A 17,260-nucleotide genomic window follows, 5' to 3' on the forward strand; every position below is an offset into this window, starting at 1 on the left:
TCTAAACTTCTCTACTTAACCGTCTGACTCGCACATCCGTCATGTTTGTAGTTTTTTTTTTAACGCATTTTATCCACGTTTGTAATTCTAATAAAACCCTTGTCCAATTCCCAATGGGTTGTGGGCAATATCAGCCGTTAGAGTGCCCATCGATCCATACTTCGAATTCGGACCGGAAATAGTAAACCATCCGGGAATCTTTGGAATACTCTTTTCAACATACTACGATTTGGGACATACTAATTCTATTTTCGAATACTATTTAGGATGAATAGTATGCGAATTGGGACGCAGGGTGAGTTTCATTCATACTTCTCATATTGATACTATACAAGCTGCATCCGAAATCGCACACTTCCCTACAGGCGAAAAACAATATGTGGCAAAATAAGTATGTCCAAATTCAGAGTAGGCCAAACTCATAAAAGAGTAGGCAAAAAATACCTGCATGACCTAACTTACCAGCCTGGTCCTACCAGACTCTCGTTCATTTCATTGACTCTCCATTGGAGAGTCCTTAAAGATGGGTACTCTGCTGAAGTTTAAAACTATTGGATCTGCTCAGAGCCGTTGAAACGGTGCAAATATAGTGAAACTGCTGTCTATCCTGCTTAATCAAAACAGATTGACAGCACAGAGTTGTTTGGAACTATTGAGCGCTCTATGAACCATGTGACCACGTGGCGGTGAGATCAAAGAGTGTTACAACTCTCCTTTTCTATATGGCTCTGGATCTGCCATAACCAATTGCTAATGTCTGACGTATGGACGCATGTAATCTCAAAGCATAGACTGCAGCGCACAACATCAGTGTCATCGTTCTCAGCCACTCCCTAAAATTTCAGTTAAAGGTGCACTATGCAACTTTCCATCCACTGGAGGGCGCCTATTCTAAACAAAGGCATAGTTTGATGACGCCAAGTGTGAGCACAGTATCTTGGGACATGTGGTCTTCACCTCACAGCCGGTAGAAAATAGGAAACGGGCAGAAATCATGTTCATGGATGCGGATATTAACGTTACTGTAGTATAAAGCAGAGCAGGACCGAGTGTTGTGGAGCTGAGCACGGGCGCTGGAGCGATTGTTATACAAACACACGGCTCAAAAGTACCGGGACTTTTATTATGACGACATATAACCTCGAATCAAGGGGAGTGGGAGAGGGGATAAACCTGCAGTACCAGTTTTACATACACTTACAATCTTACATACACTTCCTTTTACCGGAGAAAAGCAGAGAATATACCGCAATCCCAACACTCTAAAAAAAAAAGGTTCTTCAGTGGTTCTTCAGCGGTTCTTTAGGGTGGATAAGGTGCTATATAGCACCAATACCATATAAAGAACCTGTAAAGCCCCTGTGTGGTTCTTCAGCGGTTCTTCAGTGGTTCTTTGGGGTGGTTAAGGTGCTATATAGCACCACTGTCATAAATTAAAAAAAGCCCCTCTAGGTTCTATCTCTCTTTTAGTTTCTTAATTTAGTTGGGGAATTGATTACAAAACAACATTAAATAAAATAATAATATTCACATGAAGTTAACATGGTTCTCAACCTTTTTGGCCCAAAGGCCCCCAAATGAAATATTTCAGAGCCCTCAAACACAACACTTTTTGACCCCAGCAAAGTGATTCAAAACAGCTTTTTGCCATTGGTATTAAAAATTAAGCTAATGAATATGGGGCCTGCCCAACTTTTTAAAATTAAAACACAATAGGTATTCAATACACACAAATTATAACTGTAGGCGGCTACCAAATCAAATCCACACTTGAACCATTTTCAAATCATCACCCATACAATCGCTTATTATATTAATACCCAATACATTATAAATAAAAATAATAAAAAACCTCTTGGAAAAAAAATTCTCAGCTGGAAACTGATTTCACTTTATCACACCACTATAAAATGTTATTTACAGCGCCAAAACAAAGTTATCTTAACATTTATTTTATTTTAATTTTATGTTTTGTTCATTTGTGTAGTCTAGCTTTAATAAAATATTATGATGTCCATACATATATATATATATATATATATATATATATATATATATATATATATATATATATATATATATATATATATATATAAACGCACCAATCAGATGTACGCTGTTTGTGCGCGAGCGGTCCTACTCGAGAAACTGCGTCATTTGTGTCGTTGCTCGTTGGACCTTTGGCTTTGGAGCCGGCGTCGTTATGAAGAGAGACTGAGGAGAGAGAAAGAATCTTGCCCAGGTGAGTGTCATACCTCCAACTGTCACATAAATATGCTATTAAAGTTGAGTTACTTGTTAGGGGGAAATTTTGTTGGTATTTTAAAATGTTGTACCGTGTTTTGAGTAATGTTAGCCGACTGTGTGGAGCCTGACCAACTGTGTTGACTAACGTTAATTTAACTTAGTTAACGATTTTTTTCCCCAATAAACAAAGTGAATAACATCCTAGTGACGCTCAAAAAGAAAAAAGAAAATAATTTCTTACACTCGAGCCAGAGTTGCAGCAGTAACGTTTTAGTAACGTTAAGTTATTTCAACCAAATACACTGAAACGTCTTTGGTGTAACGTCAACCGACAAAGCTCGAGAGACAGAGGGGGGTTTAACGTTAACGTTAAGGAGATGCGGTTAGGGATATTTGTTGCTTAACTAACACTGAAGTGTAACGTTAAGTAATAATTAAGGCTAACGTGGTCGTTCGTTTCGTGACTAACTATTTAATCTTTTTTTTTTTTTTTTTTATCGCTGATAGAGATGACAGCCACGGTCCTAGAGGTGGGCTTTATATAGCTCTGCACCGTTCCCATGGATGCTGTGTCTAGTAACGTTAGTGAATATGAAATAAAAATAACATATGCACAACTTCTTAACTATTAAGTTAAAATTAAATGCTAGCCTACTTATGTTAACCGTTTAAAGCTCAAATAATGTATTTAATCTTCCATGCAAGAGGTGTAACATTACATAGTGTAAGGTTACGTCAAAGACTTCTATGCAAATGTAACTGGAATGGAAGCAAACAACAAATTCTTTAACGTTAGGCTAAAAGTTAGCTCTATTTATTTAGGCTATTTATCATTAGCTTAATTATTAACATTGGCCTATTTCATGTCATGCATATTTGCATGTAACTGTTAATGAATTGGTTTGAAGATCATTTTCAGTTAAGGCTGTGCATCATCAATGTCACCATACGATACACATCACGATATGGATCAATTTGTAATTACATTTCTTTTTGAGCAGAGTTTAGTAACAGTAATATCTGTTTATTGAATAACCAGTGCCAGTGTTTCTGTTATAACAGTTGTGATAATTGAAAAACTATTTAGTTTATGTCATTTAAAAAAAATTAAGAGTTAAATTAAATTAATTGTCACAAGAACAGCTTGGTTCAATATCGATTATTTTTGGCTACATAACAGGTATGCCACATGCATGGCAAATTTTCTCAAGGAATAGGATACACATCTCTTAACTGATGCTGTAAACTATGGGAGTCAGTTGAAGCCTACTATAATATTGAAGGTAAAATTGAACAGATTTGTACAAACACTTAAATTACACAAGGATTTTTTTTATAATAATAAAGTTAAAATATTTGCTAAACAAATTACATATTTCTACTCAAATTTGTTTTTTAAAGTATAAACATTTAAATGGTGGCTGTCAAACAAACTTTCTCAATTCACATTTGGTGTAGCAGCAGAACTTTGGTGTCTGTTCATCTAAGACAAATTTTATGAATCTTTATAGATTCCTGTGTAAGTGTGTTTTGTATTTGTACCCACATTTGTACCAATTTCAATACCCCTATAGGTTGATGCAGGAGAAGATGAACAAAGTATTAGGGGACATCTAGAGAAGCTTCAACCAAACATAGAGCTCCTCAAAGAAAGGATGGTGTGGAAAAATTTTGTGTCCAACCATAGCACAGAGGAGACTCGTTTCAGACTGGTGAAAATGGTAAGTACAGTAGTGTGTTGATTGCCTCCTTATGTATGACTATTTTTTAATATGTCTTTTTTTTTACTTTAGCCAACAAATTCTTACACAGCTCTCTGCAATGGAACAGAGGCCTTCAAGTTTCACGGAGTCCCCTTAAGGACAAGTTCAGCCGAAAGATTGGCGACTGTGAAGATGGCAGGCTAAAAAAAGGTAATTAGGGTGGTGCTATAATTCAACAAAACAAGAAATTGGGTCTACCTACAGTTCTGTTGGTCTGGAGTGCATTTCCCGTATAACAAAGTAACGCAGGTGGTGGAGTAATAACTGCTTTTAATTAATTATTTTGAGATAGAATTCATGCTAGATCTTTTGCTATAAATTATGGACATGGCACCTGAGGCCTAATTCTTATTTTTCTCAGTTATTTTGCTTCATTTCCTGATTCAATCAAAGGCTCTTTCTTACGTCCTAGAGCGCGTCCGCACATGCGCACTCTTCAAAAAAGGTCATTTAATATGGCCTTATACATATACATAATACATTAAGGACATTTGTATGTATTCGAAAAAAGTCCCGGCTGAAACATTGTCCCTCACATCACCCCCTCCCCCTCTCATTTCTGGCAATGGGGGGAGGGGGAGATGTGAGGTAGGATGTTTGACCCGGGACTTTTTACTGCGCTGAGTACTAAGTGCTATTCCGCCATACATTATAGTTCTCCTTTTTAATCGGCTTAGAAAAGCACCACATTTTATTTTGTGTCACTATACTTGATCGTTCAACTATTTGTGTAACTGTATTTAAATAGGGAAACCGTGGAGGTGTTTGGAGGCTTCTAACTTGATCTCTGTTTGGTACCATAGTGAATGAACTGGGCTTAGTGGGCTAAGCTAAATGCTATCAGATCGTCAGCGCGCGTCAGAGAGAGTAAGTGCACGCACTCCGACGAGAGAGGTATGCGCCAACTCGTCTTAGTTAAGGGAATAACATAGTTTAATGTGAAAAAAGCGGTAAAGTATCCTTTTAAGTCCACGTCATGCAAACAAGAAACTATGCTTCTAACCAAAGGTCTAGAGCTGTCGTTCCAACCACACAAGTTTACGATGCAGTTTGCGAACGTTCATTGGAACAATGGTGTCGGGAAACACCAAATCGTTGAACTATGTCAGTAACAACGGAACTTGCGACCATAGTTGGCTAATGATGGGGAAATGCACCCCGGATTGACTTGAAAATTAACATGCAGTTTCTTTTCTGGGCCTGTTATGAAGTTTTATGTAGCATCATTTCTCAAAGCTAAAGTCTGAACATTCTGTTTTTGCTTCAAAAGAGAAAAATTATACAATCTTATTTTAACATCTTTGTTGGGATTGTGATTAAAATGCAGTGGTTGCCTATCATTTTAAATGGGTACAGACAGTTAAGGCAGATGAACTGGCAATGCCAGATGAACTGGCAATCGCAATGTGCAAACACACAGTTTCTTCCTAAATGCTGTTTCACAGTAGCCTTGAAGTCTAGACGCACCCTTGCAGCAGCAAATCTAATTTGCAGCGAGTGTGGTCTATTAACTCATAAAATTGTGAACTGGAAAAAATAAACTCTGGTCAGGCCAATCACATTGGCCCTCATTTATCAATCTTGCGTAGAAACGGGTGTATATGTTGGCGTAAGATTATGCTTACACTCCTCTCACCGCCTGATTTATGAAACTGTGCGCACCTCTGCAATTCAGGTGTACGCAATACCTGCCCTTGATAAATGCGGCGGCTGAAAACGATCGTCATTAGAATAACACGCCCCTATATATTCAAGTCTCCGCCTCCCGCACGCCCTCATTTTACGCCATGGACAAACAGAAGACGGCAAAGAAACGAAACTTCTCCGACGTGGAGATCGGGCGCGCTCAATCATCTCTTTAGTCCACTAGTCAGGGCACTGATTAGGACATAAGTCAACGGGCTGACTCCCTGATCAGTGCTCTGACTACTGAACTATGATTGAGACGCGCCCATCGAGACCATCTCCAGGGAAGTGGAAAAAAACCCGAAATTGTTTTATTTGGGAGTTATAGAGTGGGATTAAAGGCGCTCACAAAAACAAAATATGGATCCAAATTACGAGTAGCTACTGTTAGTGTGGGGGTTGAGAAGCGCACTCCAGCAGTTTAAATAGCTGTTTGGATGATAAATTACCATCACAATGCATTATTTTACAGCACGTTTTGAAACAATTAGCATTTAATTTCGTATCACGGCACATGTATTGGGGTGTACAATAGTGATGATGATGTGATGCGGAGTACTACCATTCATTCACATTAATAATTACATGACAATTTGTAAGATTCTTCTTCTTATTATTATGATTATTATTCTTAATGACGCTTGTTATTTAGAAGAAGAATGCCGTTTTTATTGATTTTATTATTATTTAAAAGAAGAAGGCCATTTTTATTATTTTGTCAGTCTGAATTATTTTAGTCCCAGTCGGTGCGCAGCTGCTGGGCCAGGCGCGGGCCTAAAACGTAAGATAAAGCGCACAGGCTCGCGACTGGAGGAATACATATGCCTACAGATCAAACGCTTTGGTAAAGTCACACAAATTAAACATTGACGTTCATGTTGCACAAAAATAAACACTAAATGTTGTTGTTGTGGTTTTTTACAGTGGGTCATAATATAGCATATCTTTGTCAGTGCGTTTTGTGGTGTTAGGAATTGCTTTTCTGCGCATTTTCCCACTAACTCAAACGTGCGTACACCACCTCCCGAGCTGGCGTAGGATTTGAGCGTGCCGTACGCCAACGTCCATATTGATAAATCTCAAAGTCACCGTGGGTTTGGGTGTACGCAAGGTGTACGCTGGAAATTTGGTGTACGCACTTTTGATAAATGAGGGCCAATGTGTTTAAAGTTGGTGGGCGGGCTTAACATATTGACGGCACTCCAGCAGATGTGCGGTCTTGTGTAGGTTCCGCATGCAACTTGTAAACAAAGAAGCTGGCGAACGGCGGTCTTTCAAATCGGCTTTGGCCACGGCTCTGGAAGATTTGGAGTTAAGCTTTTCTTTGAGAAAAGAACAAAGAACGGGACTGAAATCATCCTTTAGAAAGGGAAGATGTGTTCAGAGTTTTACCGACCGGATACGGCGAATGTTTAATCAACTAGTTCCACTTCACGTTGCTCTGGTTGGTTGTAGCACTATCTTATTGCTTGCAGAGGGAATTTGAAAGACAACCGTTTATCACGCCCCTTGGATTGAGCCCTGTCAACGGTGAGTCTGAGTCAACATCTTGATGTGGGTTTGGCTTGTCAGGCCAGTTCAAAAGGGAAGTGCAAGTAGATGCAAAGGGAGCGGTACACAGTCAATACTCAGGCAAGGACCCCCTCCGCTGGTGTGGCGTTACACTCCGTTTATAAAAATGCCAGTGAGCGTGTGGACTAGGCCTAAATTCACTATCCCTCATTCTTCACTGGGTTCAGTGGTTGCACTTGCAAGCTATCACCATCATTATCACTCATTAGCGCACCAAACTTCAGCTCTCTTCACTTTACCACTTGGTCTGGTCTCTTCAAAAAGGACACACAACAGACCCTACCTGGTTTTGCACTGGAGTGCTTACCTATTATACTCACCTGATAAACCTACATGTTGTTCCTGATCTGTCATCCGTCTTCTTTTTCCTGCGTTGTCTATTTGGATCTTCTTATCACTAGTCATTTACATCGCACACCACCTGCACAGAGAACCACGTATCACCACCAGCTAAGTCTTCAGTAAACCAGCATCATTGTTGCATTGCCACTTTGTTATCCTATCTTTACAATAAAGACTTGTTGTTTCACTTATCCCCCTTGTCTGGCCTCTTGCTTGTGCATGACAGAAGACCAAACCACAAAAAGAAAACATGAGCTGGAAATTCACTGGAGAGCGTTGTTTCCCAGTTTGCTTTACAGCCAGCCCCAGAGTCTCATCCTAAGATGGGTGCCTTGTCAGAACTCCCTTCTTAAAATTACTTCTCGTCTGAACTTGTGTCCTAAAATGGCCAATGATTTCAATTCACTTCCTTTTCTAGGATCCAGTAGCAACTACCTTCCTTGTCCAGAGGCTCTAGTCCATGAGCCCACTCTAGTTAGTGAGTTTACTCTTATCCCAGAGGACATTTCTGTGCCTATAATGCAGCTAGCATATGTGTCTTGGCCACACACACATCGGCTCCAACCCCTGCACTGCCTTGACATCCCGAACTACCTGCACCTTCATGGCTTCCAGAACCGCATTCACCGTCATGGCTTCCTGAACCGCCTGCCCCGCCATGATCTTCCAGAACCCCCTGCACTGCCATGGCTTCCAGAACCGCCTGAACCACCATGATCTTCCAGAACACCTTGCACTGCCATGGCTTCCTGAACCACCTGCACCGCCATGGCTTCCAGAACCACCTGCACCGCCATGGCTTCCAGAACCGCCTGCACTGCCATGGCTTCCAGAACCGCCTGCACTGCCATGGCTTCCTGAACCACCTGCACCGCCATGATCTTCCTGAACCACCTGCACTGCCATGGCTTCCTGAACCACCTGCACCGCCATGACTTCCAGAACCGCCTGCACTGCCATGGCTTCCAGAACCGCCTGCACTGCCATGGCTTCCAGAACTGCCTGCACTGCCATGGCTTCCTGAACCACCTGCATCGCACCACCATGATCTTCCAGAACCCTCTGCACTGCCATGGCTTCCTGAACCACCTGCACCGCCATGGCTTCCAGAACCGCCTGCACTGCCATGGCTTCCTGAACCACCTGCATCGCACCGCCATGATCTTCCAGAACCCCCTGCACTGCCATGGCTTCCTGAACCACCTGCATCGCACCACCATGATCTTCCAGAACCCTCTGCACTGCCATGGCTTCCTGAACCACCTGCACCGCCATGGCTTCCAGAACTGCCTGCACTGCCATGGCTTCCTGAACCACCTGCATCGCACCGCCATGATCTTCCAGAACCCCCTGCACTGCCATGGCTTCCTGAACCACCTGCATCGCACCGCCATGATCTTCCAGAACCCCCTGCACTGCCATGGCTTCCTGAACCACCTGCACCGCCATGGCTTCCAGAACCGCCTGCACTGCCATGGCTTCCAGAACCGCCATGATCTTCCAGAACCCCCTGCACTGCCATGGCTTCCTGAACCACCTGCACCGCCATGGCTTCCAGAACCGCCTGCACTGCCATGGCTTCCAGAACCGCCTGCACCGCCATGGCTTCCAGAACTGCCAACTGCGCCCTGGTCTCCAAATCAACCGGCTCCCTGTACCATCCTGGAGACAACCTGCTTTGATGAACCATAATGAGTCCAGGATGCAGACACCCTCAAACAACCCCAGCATTCCTCTTGTTCCACATCTACACCCACTCCTCATTATCACCATCGTTATCACTCATTAGCATACCCTACTTGCGCTCTCTCCACGCCACCATATTCTCTGGTTTCGACAAAGAGAAGCATCACAGACCAGGCCTGGTTTTGCACTAGAGTGCAAAATTATATTATATACTTTTATACTCACCTGAGAAACCTACCTTTTGTTCCTGACCTGTCATCTGTCTTCTTTTTCTTGTGTTGTCTGCTTGGTTCTCCTACTAACACTGTATCACCTGACATTCATCCATGCTTGTTTTGCATTCCCGATTTGTTCTCCTATCGTTGCAAAAAAGACTTGTTTCACTTACCTCCCATGTCTGTCCTCCTTTGTTCCCTATGGACCCCTGTAGGCAAAGAGGGGTATTGCAACTTGTCCCAATGTGCATGTGATGAATGCCTGTGTATTTGTACTAGTCAAATTAAGTATACTTTGAATGGATGTGCGTTCGACTAAGCGTACATATAAAAAACTAAATATACCTTGGGCATTAAACAGTAATGAAGGTTAAAACAAACAAAAAAAGTATTGGCTAAAAGCATCCCCCATGTTATGTTAATCTAATGATGTTATTTTGTTTAAAGGCCTACAGTTGGAACCAACTGTTTTGCTTATGCCTGCACTGTTGAAGGATGACCCGAGGTTGCTGTTTGAAGTTGAGGTGAGCCTTGAACAGTTTACTAGTGTGTAAAGCACAATCTAATCAAAGCACTACCCTATTACTTACACTCGCATTTTATTATGCAAATTATTTTAATTCAAACATTATTTTTTTTGTTTGTTGGTCTCTTCAAACTATCTTATTAAATTGAAGAGACAATTACATTCAATATAGAAATAAATATGAGAAGATGGTTAATGCTATTATTTCCTCTCCTCCAGGGCCATGCTCAGACCAGCCCTTCTGACATCCCAACACCTAAGATGGTGCTTAAAGGCTGCAGGGAGGGTCATCCCCTGCAGTATGACCACATTTTACTCACTTTGGATGGCCAGGTAATCACTGAGGAGAGTGAGGACATCTCAATGGCACTGGGGCCTACTCTTGTGTGTGTGTTGTGTTTGGAGTCCAGTATTCTACAGGACTCAAAAATACATTGACCTTTTTGGACTGTCGTTTTAAAATAAAAGGATGGAGCCGGACTTCCTGTCACCATAAAAGATGTGTACAGTTCAATCTGTGACCAGATTTAAGTGATATATTCTCTCTTTTTTCCAGTTTCAGTTCCAGTTTATGTATTGTTTTTAAAATCCTGAAGGACTTGCAAATGGCTTGAAAGCTTAAAGGGTTAGTTCACCCAAAATTGATTCAAGATGATAGAACTTTGACTGAAATAGCCACTCGTTACAAATGAGGTATGCCGCAAAGCATTTGTGAAGCCACAACACGCACAACCTTGAGGCGGATGGGCTACAACAGCAGAAGACCCCACCGGGTACCACCCATTTCCACTACAAATAGGAAAAAGAGGGTACAATTTGCACAAGCTCACCAAAATTGGACAGGTGAAGACTGGGAAACGAACAACATTAGGGTAAGTAATTAATGACAGAATTTTCATTTTTCGGTGAACTAACCCTTTAACTCTGATTGCAAATGGTTGTATAAGCAGTTTTCTTGTATATAATAAGCTATTATAAATTAGTTAATATGAATGCATGAGTGTATGTATCATACATCTGTATGTAGAATGAATTCAAATGGTGAAAAGTAATCATAAGAGGTCTATAATACCTGTAGAAGGGTTTACAACTACTGTCTTTGAGTAGACTTTAGGGTTCTATGTTTTCTCTCGCTTTCTTCCAGTGTTCCAGTTATGTATTTATTTTTTTCAGTTTGCATGTGATTGTATTAAAGTTTTTGAGCAATTCCACTCACTCATTAATCTGTTACAAACTCAAAATTTTCCAAATAAATTTTTTTTGTAAAAAACACAACAGGTCTCTTTTTCAAAAATGTACATATTTCAAGTGTGTTGCATTTTTTATATGTGTGTACAAGGTATATTGTAATGTTTATATATAGTCCCTGACTTGTCAGCACTGATTTTATTTGCTACTAAGATTAATCAATTAAATGGTTTTGAAAGTGTAATTTATTTTGTTTCTCAGAAAGCATTTAATACAGTATTTTAAATCTTTAAAACCACAATTTGGTAAGAATTATCATTTACCTTTTAAGTAAAAGTTGTAATTAAGAAGCTTATTGACATCAGAAGCGTGTCTGACATGATAATGGACCCTACTATCTAAAAAAAAAACAATATATATAAAAAAAATATATATATATTGCACCTCTAATTTGACAAATGTGCTAGAAAGCTACTTGATGAATAGGTGCTATATAGCACCAAAAAAGGTTCTTCTGATTACGAACCAAAGAACCACTCCTGGTGCTATATGGCACCCCTTATGGTTCTATATAGCACCAAAAAAGGTTCTTCTGATTACGAACCAAAGAACCACTCCTGGTGCTATATGGCACCCCTTATGGTTCTATATAGCACCAAAAAAGGTTCTTCTGATTACGAACCAAAGAACCACTCCTGGTGCTATATGGCACCCCTTATGGTTCTATATAGCACCAAAAAAGGTTCTTCTGATTACGAACCAAAGAACCACTCCTGGTGCTATATGGCACCCCTTATGGTTCTATATAGCACCATTTGACAAAGGTGCTATATAGCACCTTTAAAGATAGGTGCTATATAGCACTGAAAAAGGTTCCCCTATGATTACGAGCCAAAGAACCATTTTTAGTGCTATATAGCACCATTTTTGTTTAGAGTGAAGGAAAACGAAAATTGAGCGGACGTACATAAGCGGGCGGAGCCAGGCTACTGATGTCACAGGCAACCCATAACGGCCGTTAAACCCGTGACTTCCCACCTGTGAATACTTACTAGATCAATGTACTCCCAGTTACGAGTTCTAACAGCACATAGCCCGTGAAACAACAATGGCAGCCCCTACAGATGCAGTGTTTATGAAAGTTATACATTAAAAACCAAATCGTTTATTAAAATAAGGTATTGCTCTAATGTTATTTATCAGCTAATTTTATGCATTATCAGCAGCTTTTATAGCGTTAGCTAGTTTTCAGTCCATTGAGTGCAATAAATGAATAGCAAATACATGTCCAAATATACAAATAATATAAAATAGAAGGTATAACAGCTTCTTTTGCGTTATGCGGCACTTTTCTCCACCGTTTCCCTCAAAAAAGCAAATAAGTAAGCCCTTTGGTGATAGAAATGACTGTAAATTAACATAAGCCCCATTGTCCACCATGCTTTGTTTACATCTCGCAGCAATTCCCCATACTCAGGCAGTTGGCTAGCCTGAGAAGCCAGACCCACATCAAGATGTTTGGTCTGGAAACTCACCATAGACAGCTCAATCCGAGGGGCGGGATAAACGGTTGTCTGTCAAACTCCCTCTGCACGCGATAGGATAGCGCTACACCAACCAGAGCAGCGAAGGTGAAGCAGAGCTTGCTGACAGATTAAACATTCGCCGTATCCGGTCGGCTAAACTCCGAACACATCTTCCCTTTTTAAGAATGACTTCAGTGCCGCTCTTTGTTCTTTTCTCAAAGAAAAGCTTAACTCCAAGTCTTCCAGAGTCGCGGTCAGAGCTGATTCGAAAGACCGCCGTTCGCCAGTTTCTGTGTTTACTAGAAGCACGCAAACGCAACTCGGCCGTCATTATGGCCCCACCCACTGACTCTATACACGATGTGATTGGCCCGTCCAGATTCTGAGGAATACAGCTCAGATGGGTATTGAGAGTTCCTAGACTACACTTGCGGGCAAATTAAATTTGCTGCCGCTAGGGTGCGTCTAGATTTCTAGGCTAGCAGTTGGCGTGACTTTGCCTGGAACGCTACAAAGTCGTGAGTTGTGGTTTGAAGTCGTAATTTACGGGCTCAAAAACCTGCTTGGAACACATAAATTACTACTTCTGGCAAGATTTTGAAAGAAGTGTACATACGATGGATATTTTACTGAGGCTATGGTAGAGAATTTGTAAATAGAAGTGAGGCAACGTAACTGATGCTGCTAGAGGTCACGTTACAGTATATAATGACTAGATTTCATTCATACTACACACATTCATACTATAGAACATACTTTTAAGTGGTCGTGAAGTAATTACTAATTCAAAACAAGAGACTATGCAATTTCAGACACAGAGTGTGCGTTTTAACGGTTGTGAAGTAAATTTAAATTCAAATGTAATACCTATTCATTAGAAGGCAATTTCGGACGCAGCACCAGTCCAGTCTTTGGTTTCTAAAGGAACTCTGTCGAATGACTCCCACATAATTTTTGAACACGGAGTCTGCCTGAAAGGGAATTTGATCACACATCCACTGCTATGAATCATCAGGTCTGAATGGCTTGCTGATTTGAAAAGCGTAATAATGTTCACACGTTAGATAAAAGGCTGGCCACCAAGATTAAGATGAAGTGAGCTGTAATCACCCTTTGACCCAATATTACTTTTTTTAAACCAAGTGGTTTAGATTCTTGTGTTACTAATTTAGCATTAGCAGCTACATACAATGAAGCATGAGAAGAGTGAGATTTACAGCTAATGTGACACGCACTTAGAACCTGATTTGATTTACAGTTACACACAAAGAGCAAGGCCAGTGATTTGTATGGAGTGCAAAAGAATAACCTTGTGATGCCTTTGTCCTGCTAACACTAAGTCATACCTCAACTCTCAAGCTTTCTCTATCTGCTGCTAAATTAATCTCTTTTTTTATACAGTTAAAATTTAATTTGATCAATTTATAATTGTAATTTATTGCATAATATTAAACACACATCAAAACAGTTTTGCAGATTTGTTTATTTATAGCTGCTATTTCACATATGTCAAACCCCAATTGCAATTTTTTATTAATTAAAAAAATAACTTAATATCCGTTTTAGAACATACATTTTTAATACACGCACAATTAAAGCATTATTAAAATGTGCATGACCTGAAATTATACTTGTATCTCTCTCCCTGCCCTAATTCTTTACTGATCAGCTGAGGATAAGAACGCAACCAGAAAAAAAGGAATGACATGTTCACACGATTCCCAAAGCTTTCCAAAATTGTGTGAAGATCAGAATCGGCAAGGGACCTTTCCGCCATTTCAATAGATTATTTCACACTGAGCGATGCCCTGCACTCTAGCAATTCCCAAATGCTCTGTTTTTGAAACTGAAAGTGTGTTATTTTCTTGGCACTCTCAAGAAATACGAAGCTGCACGCAGAAACAGGCCAACTGGCCTTGACTGCATATAAATCTTCGGCAGATCTTTGATTTTAAGAATGTGCTCTGGAATTATGTTGCTTTTATGGTGCAGTTTAGATTACAGCTGTAAAAACCAATAAAGTACTTCAGAAATTATACCCTAGCAGAGAAGGCAGAAGGTCAGAATAGCTGTGAAAACATTACCGCTGTATTCACCCTGGACAAAGTATGTCACACACGGCAGTTTGCTATTAGAAAATGAATTGGATGGATCACCAACGATATGAGAAACGCATAATACATTTTTAAGTGCTCTTATGCTATCTTTAAGTAACCGCTGTAGATCACAGACTTGCATCTCTGTACCTTTGATTGACTTCAGCTCTACTATGGCAAACAATGACAACACTTTTTACTATTGGGTGCACTATAGTTCATTAAGTGAGGATAGCAAAATAAAGAAAACTGTGACATAAAAATTCTTAATAGAGTGAACTAAAATTTGGGACCGAAATTATTCAGACACTTACCTGTTTTTTTTTTAATTGCTAATGCAACCTTTTACACCACAGACTAGACAAAATGAAGCATTGATTGGTCATTGGGTGACCTAAATTGGTATTATCTAATTGTGTATTTAAATTGAACAGTTGACAGCTGATTGGTTGATTGTAATCCAATGCATGCCTTTCTATCCAAGTTATCTGACATTATCAAGATGATTTTGTTCTGACACATACATGCGAAACAGATGAATGGTTGATTAGCCACCTGACTAATCGTCCTTTCAGGGAGATGACGCTATCATAACAGCTTTTTTAAAAAAAAGAAGCTACAAAGGTCAGGCATCTGTAGTCAACAGGAAGCAGACGTTGCAAACTTTTGATATCATCGCTTCGGTCGGTGAAAAGCTCAACTGAGCTGAGTTTTACTACCAATTTCTGGCTGGATCAGAGGCATCTGAGATCATTTCATCTACTACCTGTCAGTCTAAAAGCAATTTAACACAAGGTAAGGACAGGAAAGGGGAGATAAAAACAGAGGGATTTTTTTGTTTATATGTATATGGAATAATGTATGGTGATTTTGGCATTTTAATTTCAGTAATCTTTTTCGCCTTTGCTCCTTGACTCGGCCCTGTTCTCTTTTAATGAGTCTCCCATGTATCACAGAGGTGATTCATTAATTGGGATTACAGCCGTGATGTGACATATGTGAATAATTTAGCATCAGCTCAGAAGAGGGTTTAGGAGAACCCCAGAAAATACATGAAAGGAGTGTCAAACAGGGTTCAATCTGTACTCGTGCCTCTTGTCAGCTTTTTCTCTCTATCTCTCTCCTTCTCTCTTTTTCACACTCTCTCATTTTTGAGCAACCATGACAGTTGGCATTTCATGCTTAAAGTTCAAAGAACTTTGCATTGAGTCTGGTTTTCCCATCTCTCTCTTTCTGAGAAATAACTCTAGCCCTGGAGGATTGATACTCATACTCGTCTAGGTGGGCGTAGTAGTTAGTTCTGGTTTAGATGAAGCCCTCCAGCATGAAGACTAAACTGTTTACAAAGCGTTCTTTAATTGAATTAAATCAACCTTTATGTGTAGGTGTGAGTTGGTACGTGTGTGAGTTTTTTGGGGTGCCAGTAAATGACATGAATGTACTTTTTTTTTTTTTTTAAATCACCTTAAGGTTATTTAATTTCTAAAGAAAATGCCACCCACACAACTTCGGTATTTCAGCAGCCACTGCTGCACCTTGCTGATTAGGAATCGTGCAGGTGCCAGTCAGATCATAAAAGCCTTCCTGACACAACCCACACACAGATTGACACACACAGTGCAGACATACACAAACACTCACATATATATAATATGTGTGTTATATACAGGGGGGGGGGGCTCAACAGTTTTTAATCTTATATATTTTGAATTAAGCGTTATTTTATTATTTTTTCATATTGCAGGAAGCTTCCTTTTCCTGTTGAAAACAACAATCTGTATATTTTTTCATTTATATACCGTGATTTTTTTCTTCCTCGCCCAGATTCTCATGCAACTGCAAACATATTGTGATGCTTCAGGCAGCTGGTCTGAGCCTACGGTTGATTGGCAAATCACCCAGCGGCTGATGGAACAGAACATTTTCTCACAACTGCTTGTTTTACATGTGTTTATTCATATTCATGATTTTGTCAAGTAACTCAGGGGAGACCTGGCATAATGGAAATACTTTACGTGTTCACTTCTGTTGGCTCAACAGAAACTAATGTACAATAGTGATGATAGAGTCTGTGCTCTTAAAACATCTAATGGATTCGCTGGCACAAACTCAGCTCTTACTCTTTTATTTTAGCTGTCGGTTGTGCAGTTGAAAGGGCAGTACAAGCTGCTCCACGTGGGGCTTATAGGCTAACTGGAATATGTCTAATTCATAATATATGTATGATCAATAAGTTATGACAACATATGTTTTTGCATTGATTTAACTCATCAAGATATATTAAGCAATTTTCAGCATTTTCAACTAATTTATTTATTGTAATGTCATGTAATTTATGTTGAAATTACTTAAACATTCAAGTTGAATGTACTTCAATTTTAGGCAGCAAATTTTATAGCGTATAGGCACTACA

General features: G+C 40.0%; 1 long non-coding RNA gene across 3 annotated transcripts; it reads left to right on the forward strand.

The window, feature by feature from the left end:
• The first annotated feature begins 2,170 nt into the window (after nt 1-2,170).
• Nucleotides 2,171-11,596, forward strand: LOC137076076 (uncharacterized). 3 transcript variants are annotated; one of them, XR_010905185.1, is made up of 6 exons: nt 2,182-2,242; nt 3,428-3,530; nt 3,822-3,968; nt 4,041-4,160; nt 9,959-10,035; nt 10,257-11,596. It is a non-coding gene; the product is annotated as an uncharacterized lncRNA (long non-coding RNA). The 3 variants fall into 3 exon arrangements; XR_010905183.1 differs by lacking the exon at nt 3,428-3,530 and having other exon boundaries at nt 2,171-2,242; nt 10,257-11,593; XR_010905184.1 differs by lacking the exon at nt 2,182-2,242 and having other exon boundaries at nt 2,854-3,530; nt 10,257-11,594.
• The last annotated feature ends 5,664 nt before the right edge of the window (nt 11,597-17,260 follow it).

The sequence above is a fragment of the Pseudorasbora parva genome, chromosome 5, assembly GCF_024679245.1.
Source record: "Pseudorasbora parva isolate DD20220531a chromosome 5, ASM2467924v1, whole genome shotgun sequence".
In the NCBI taxonomy this organism is placed as follows: domain Eukaryota; kingdom Metazoa; phylum Chordata; class Actinopteri; order Cypriniformes; family Gobionidae; genus Pseudorasbora; species Pseudorasbora parva.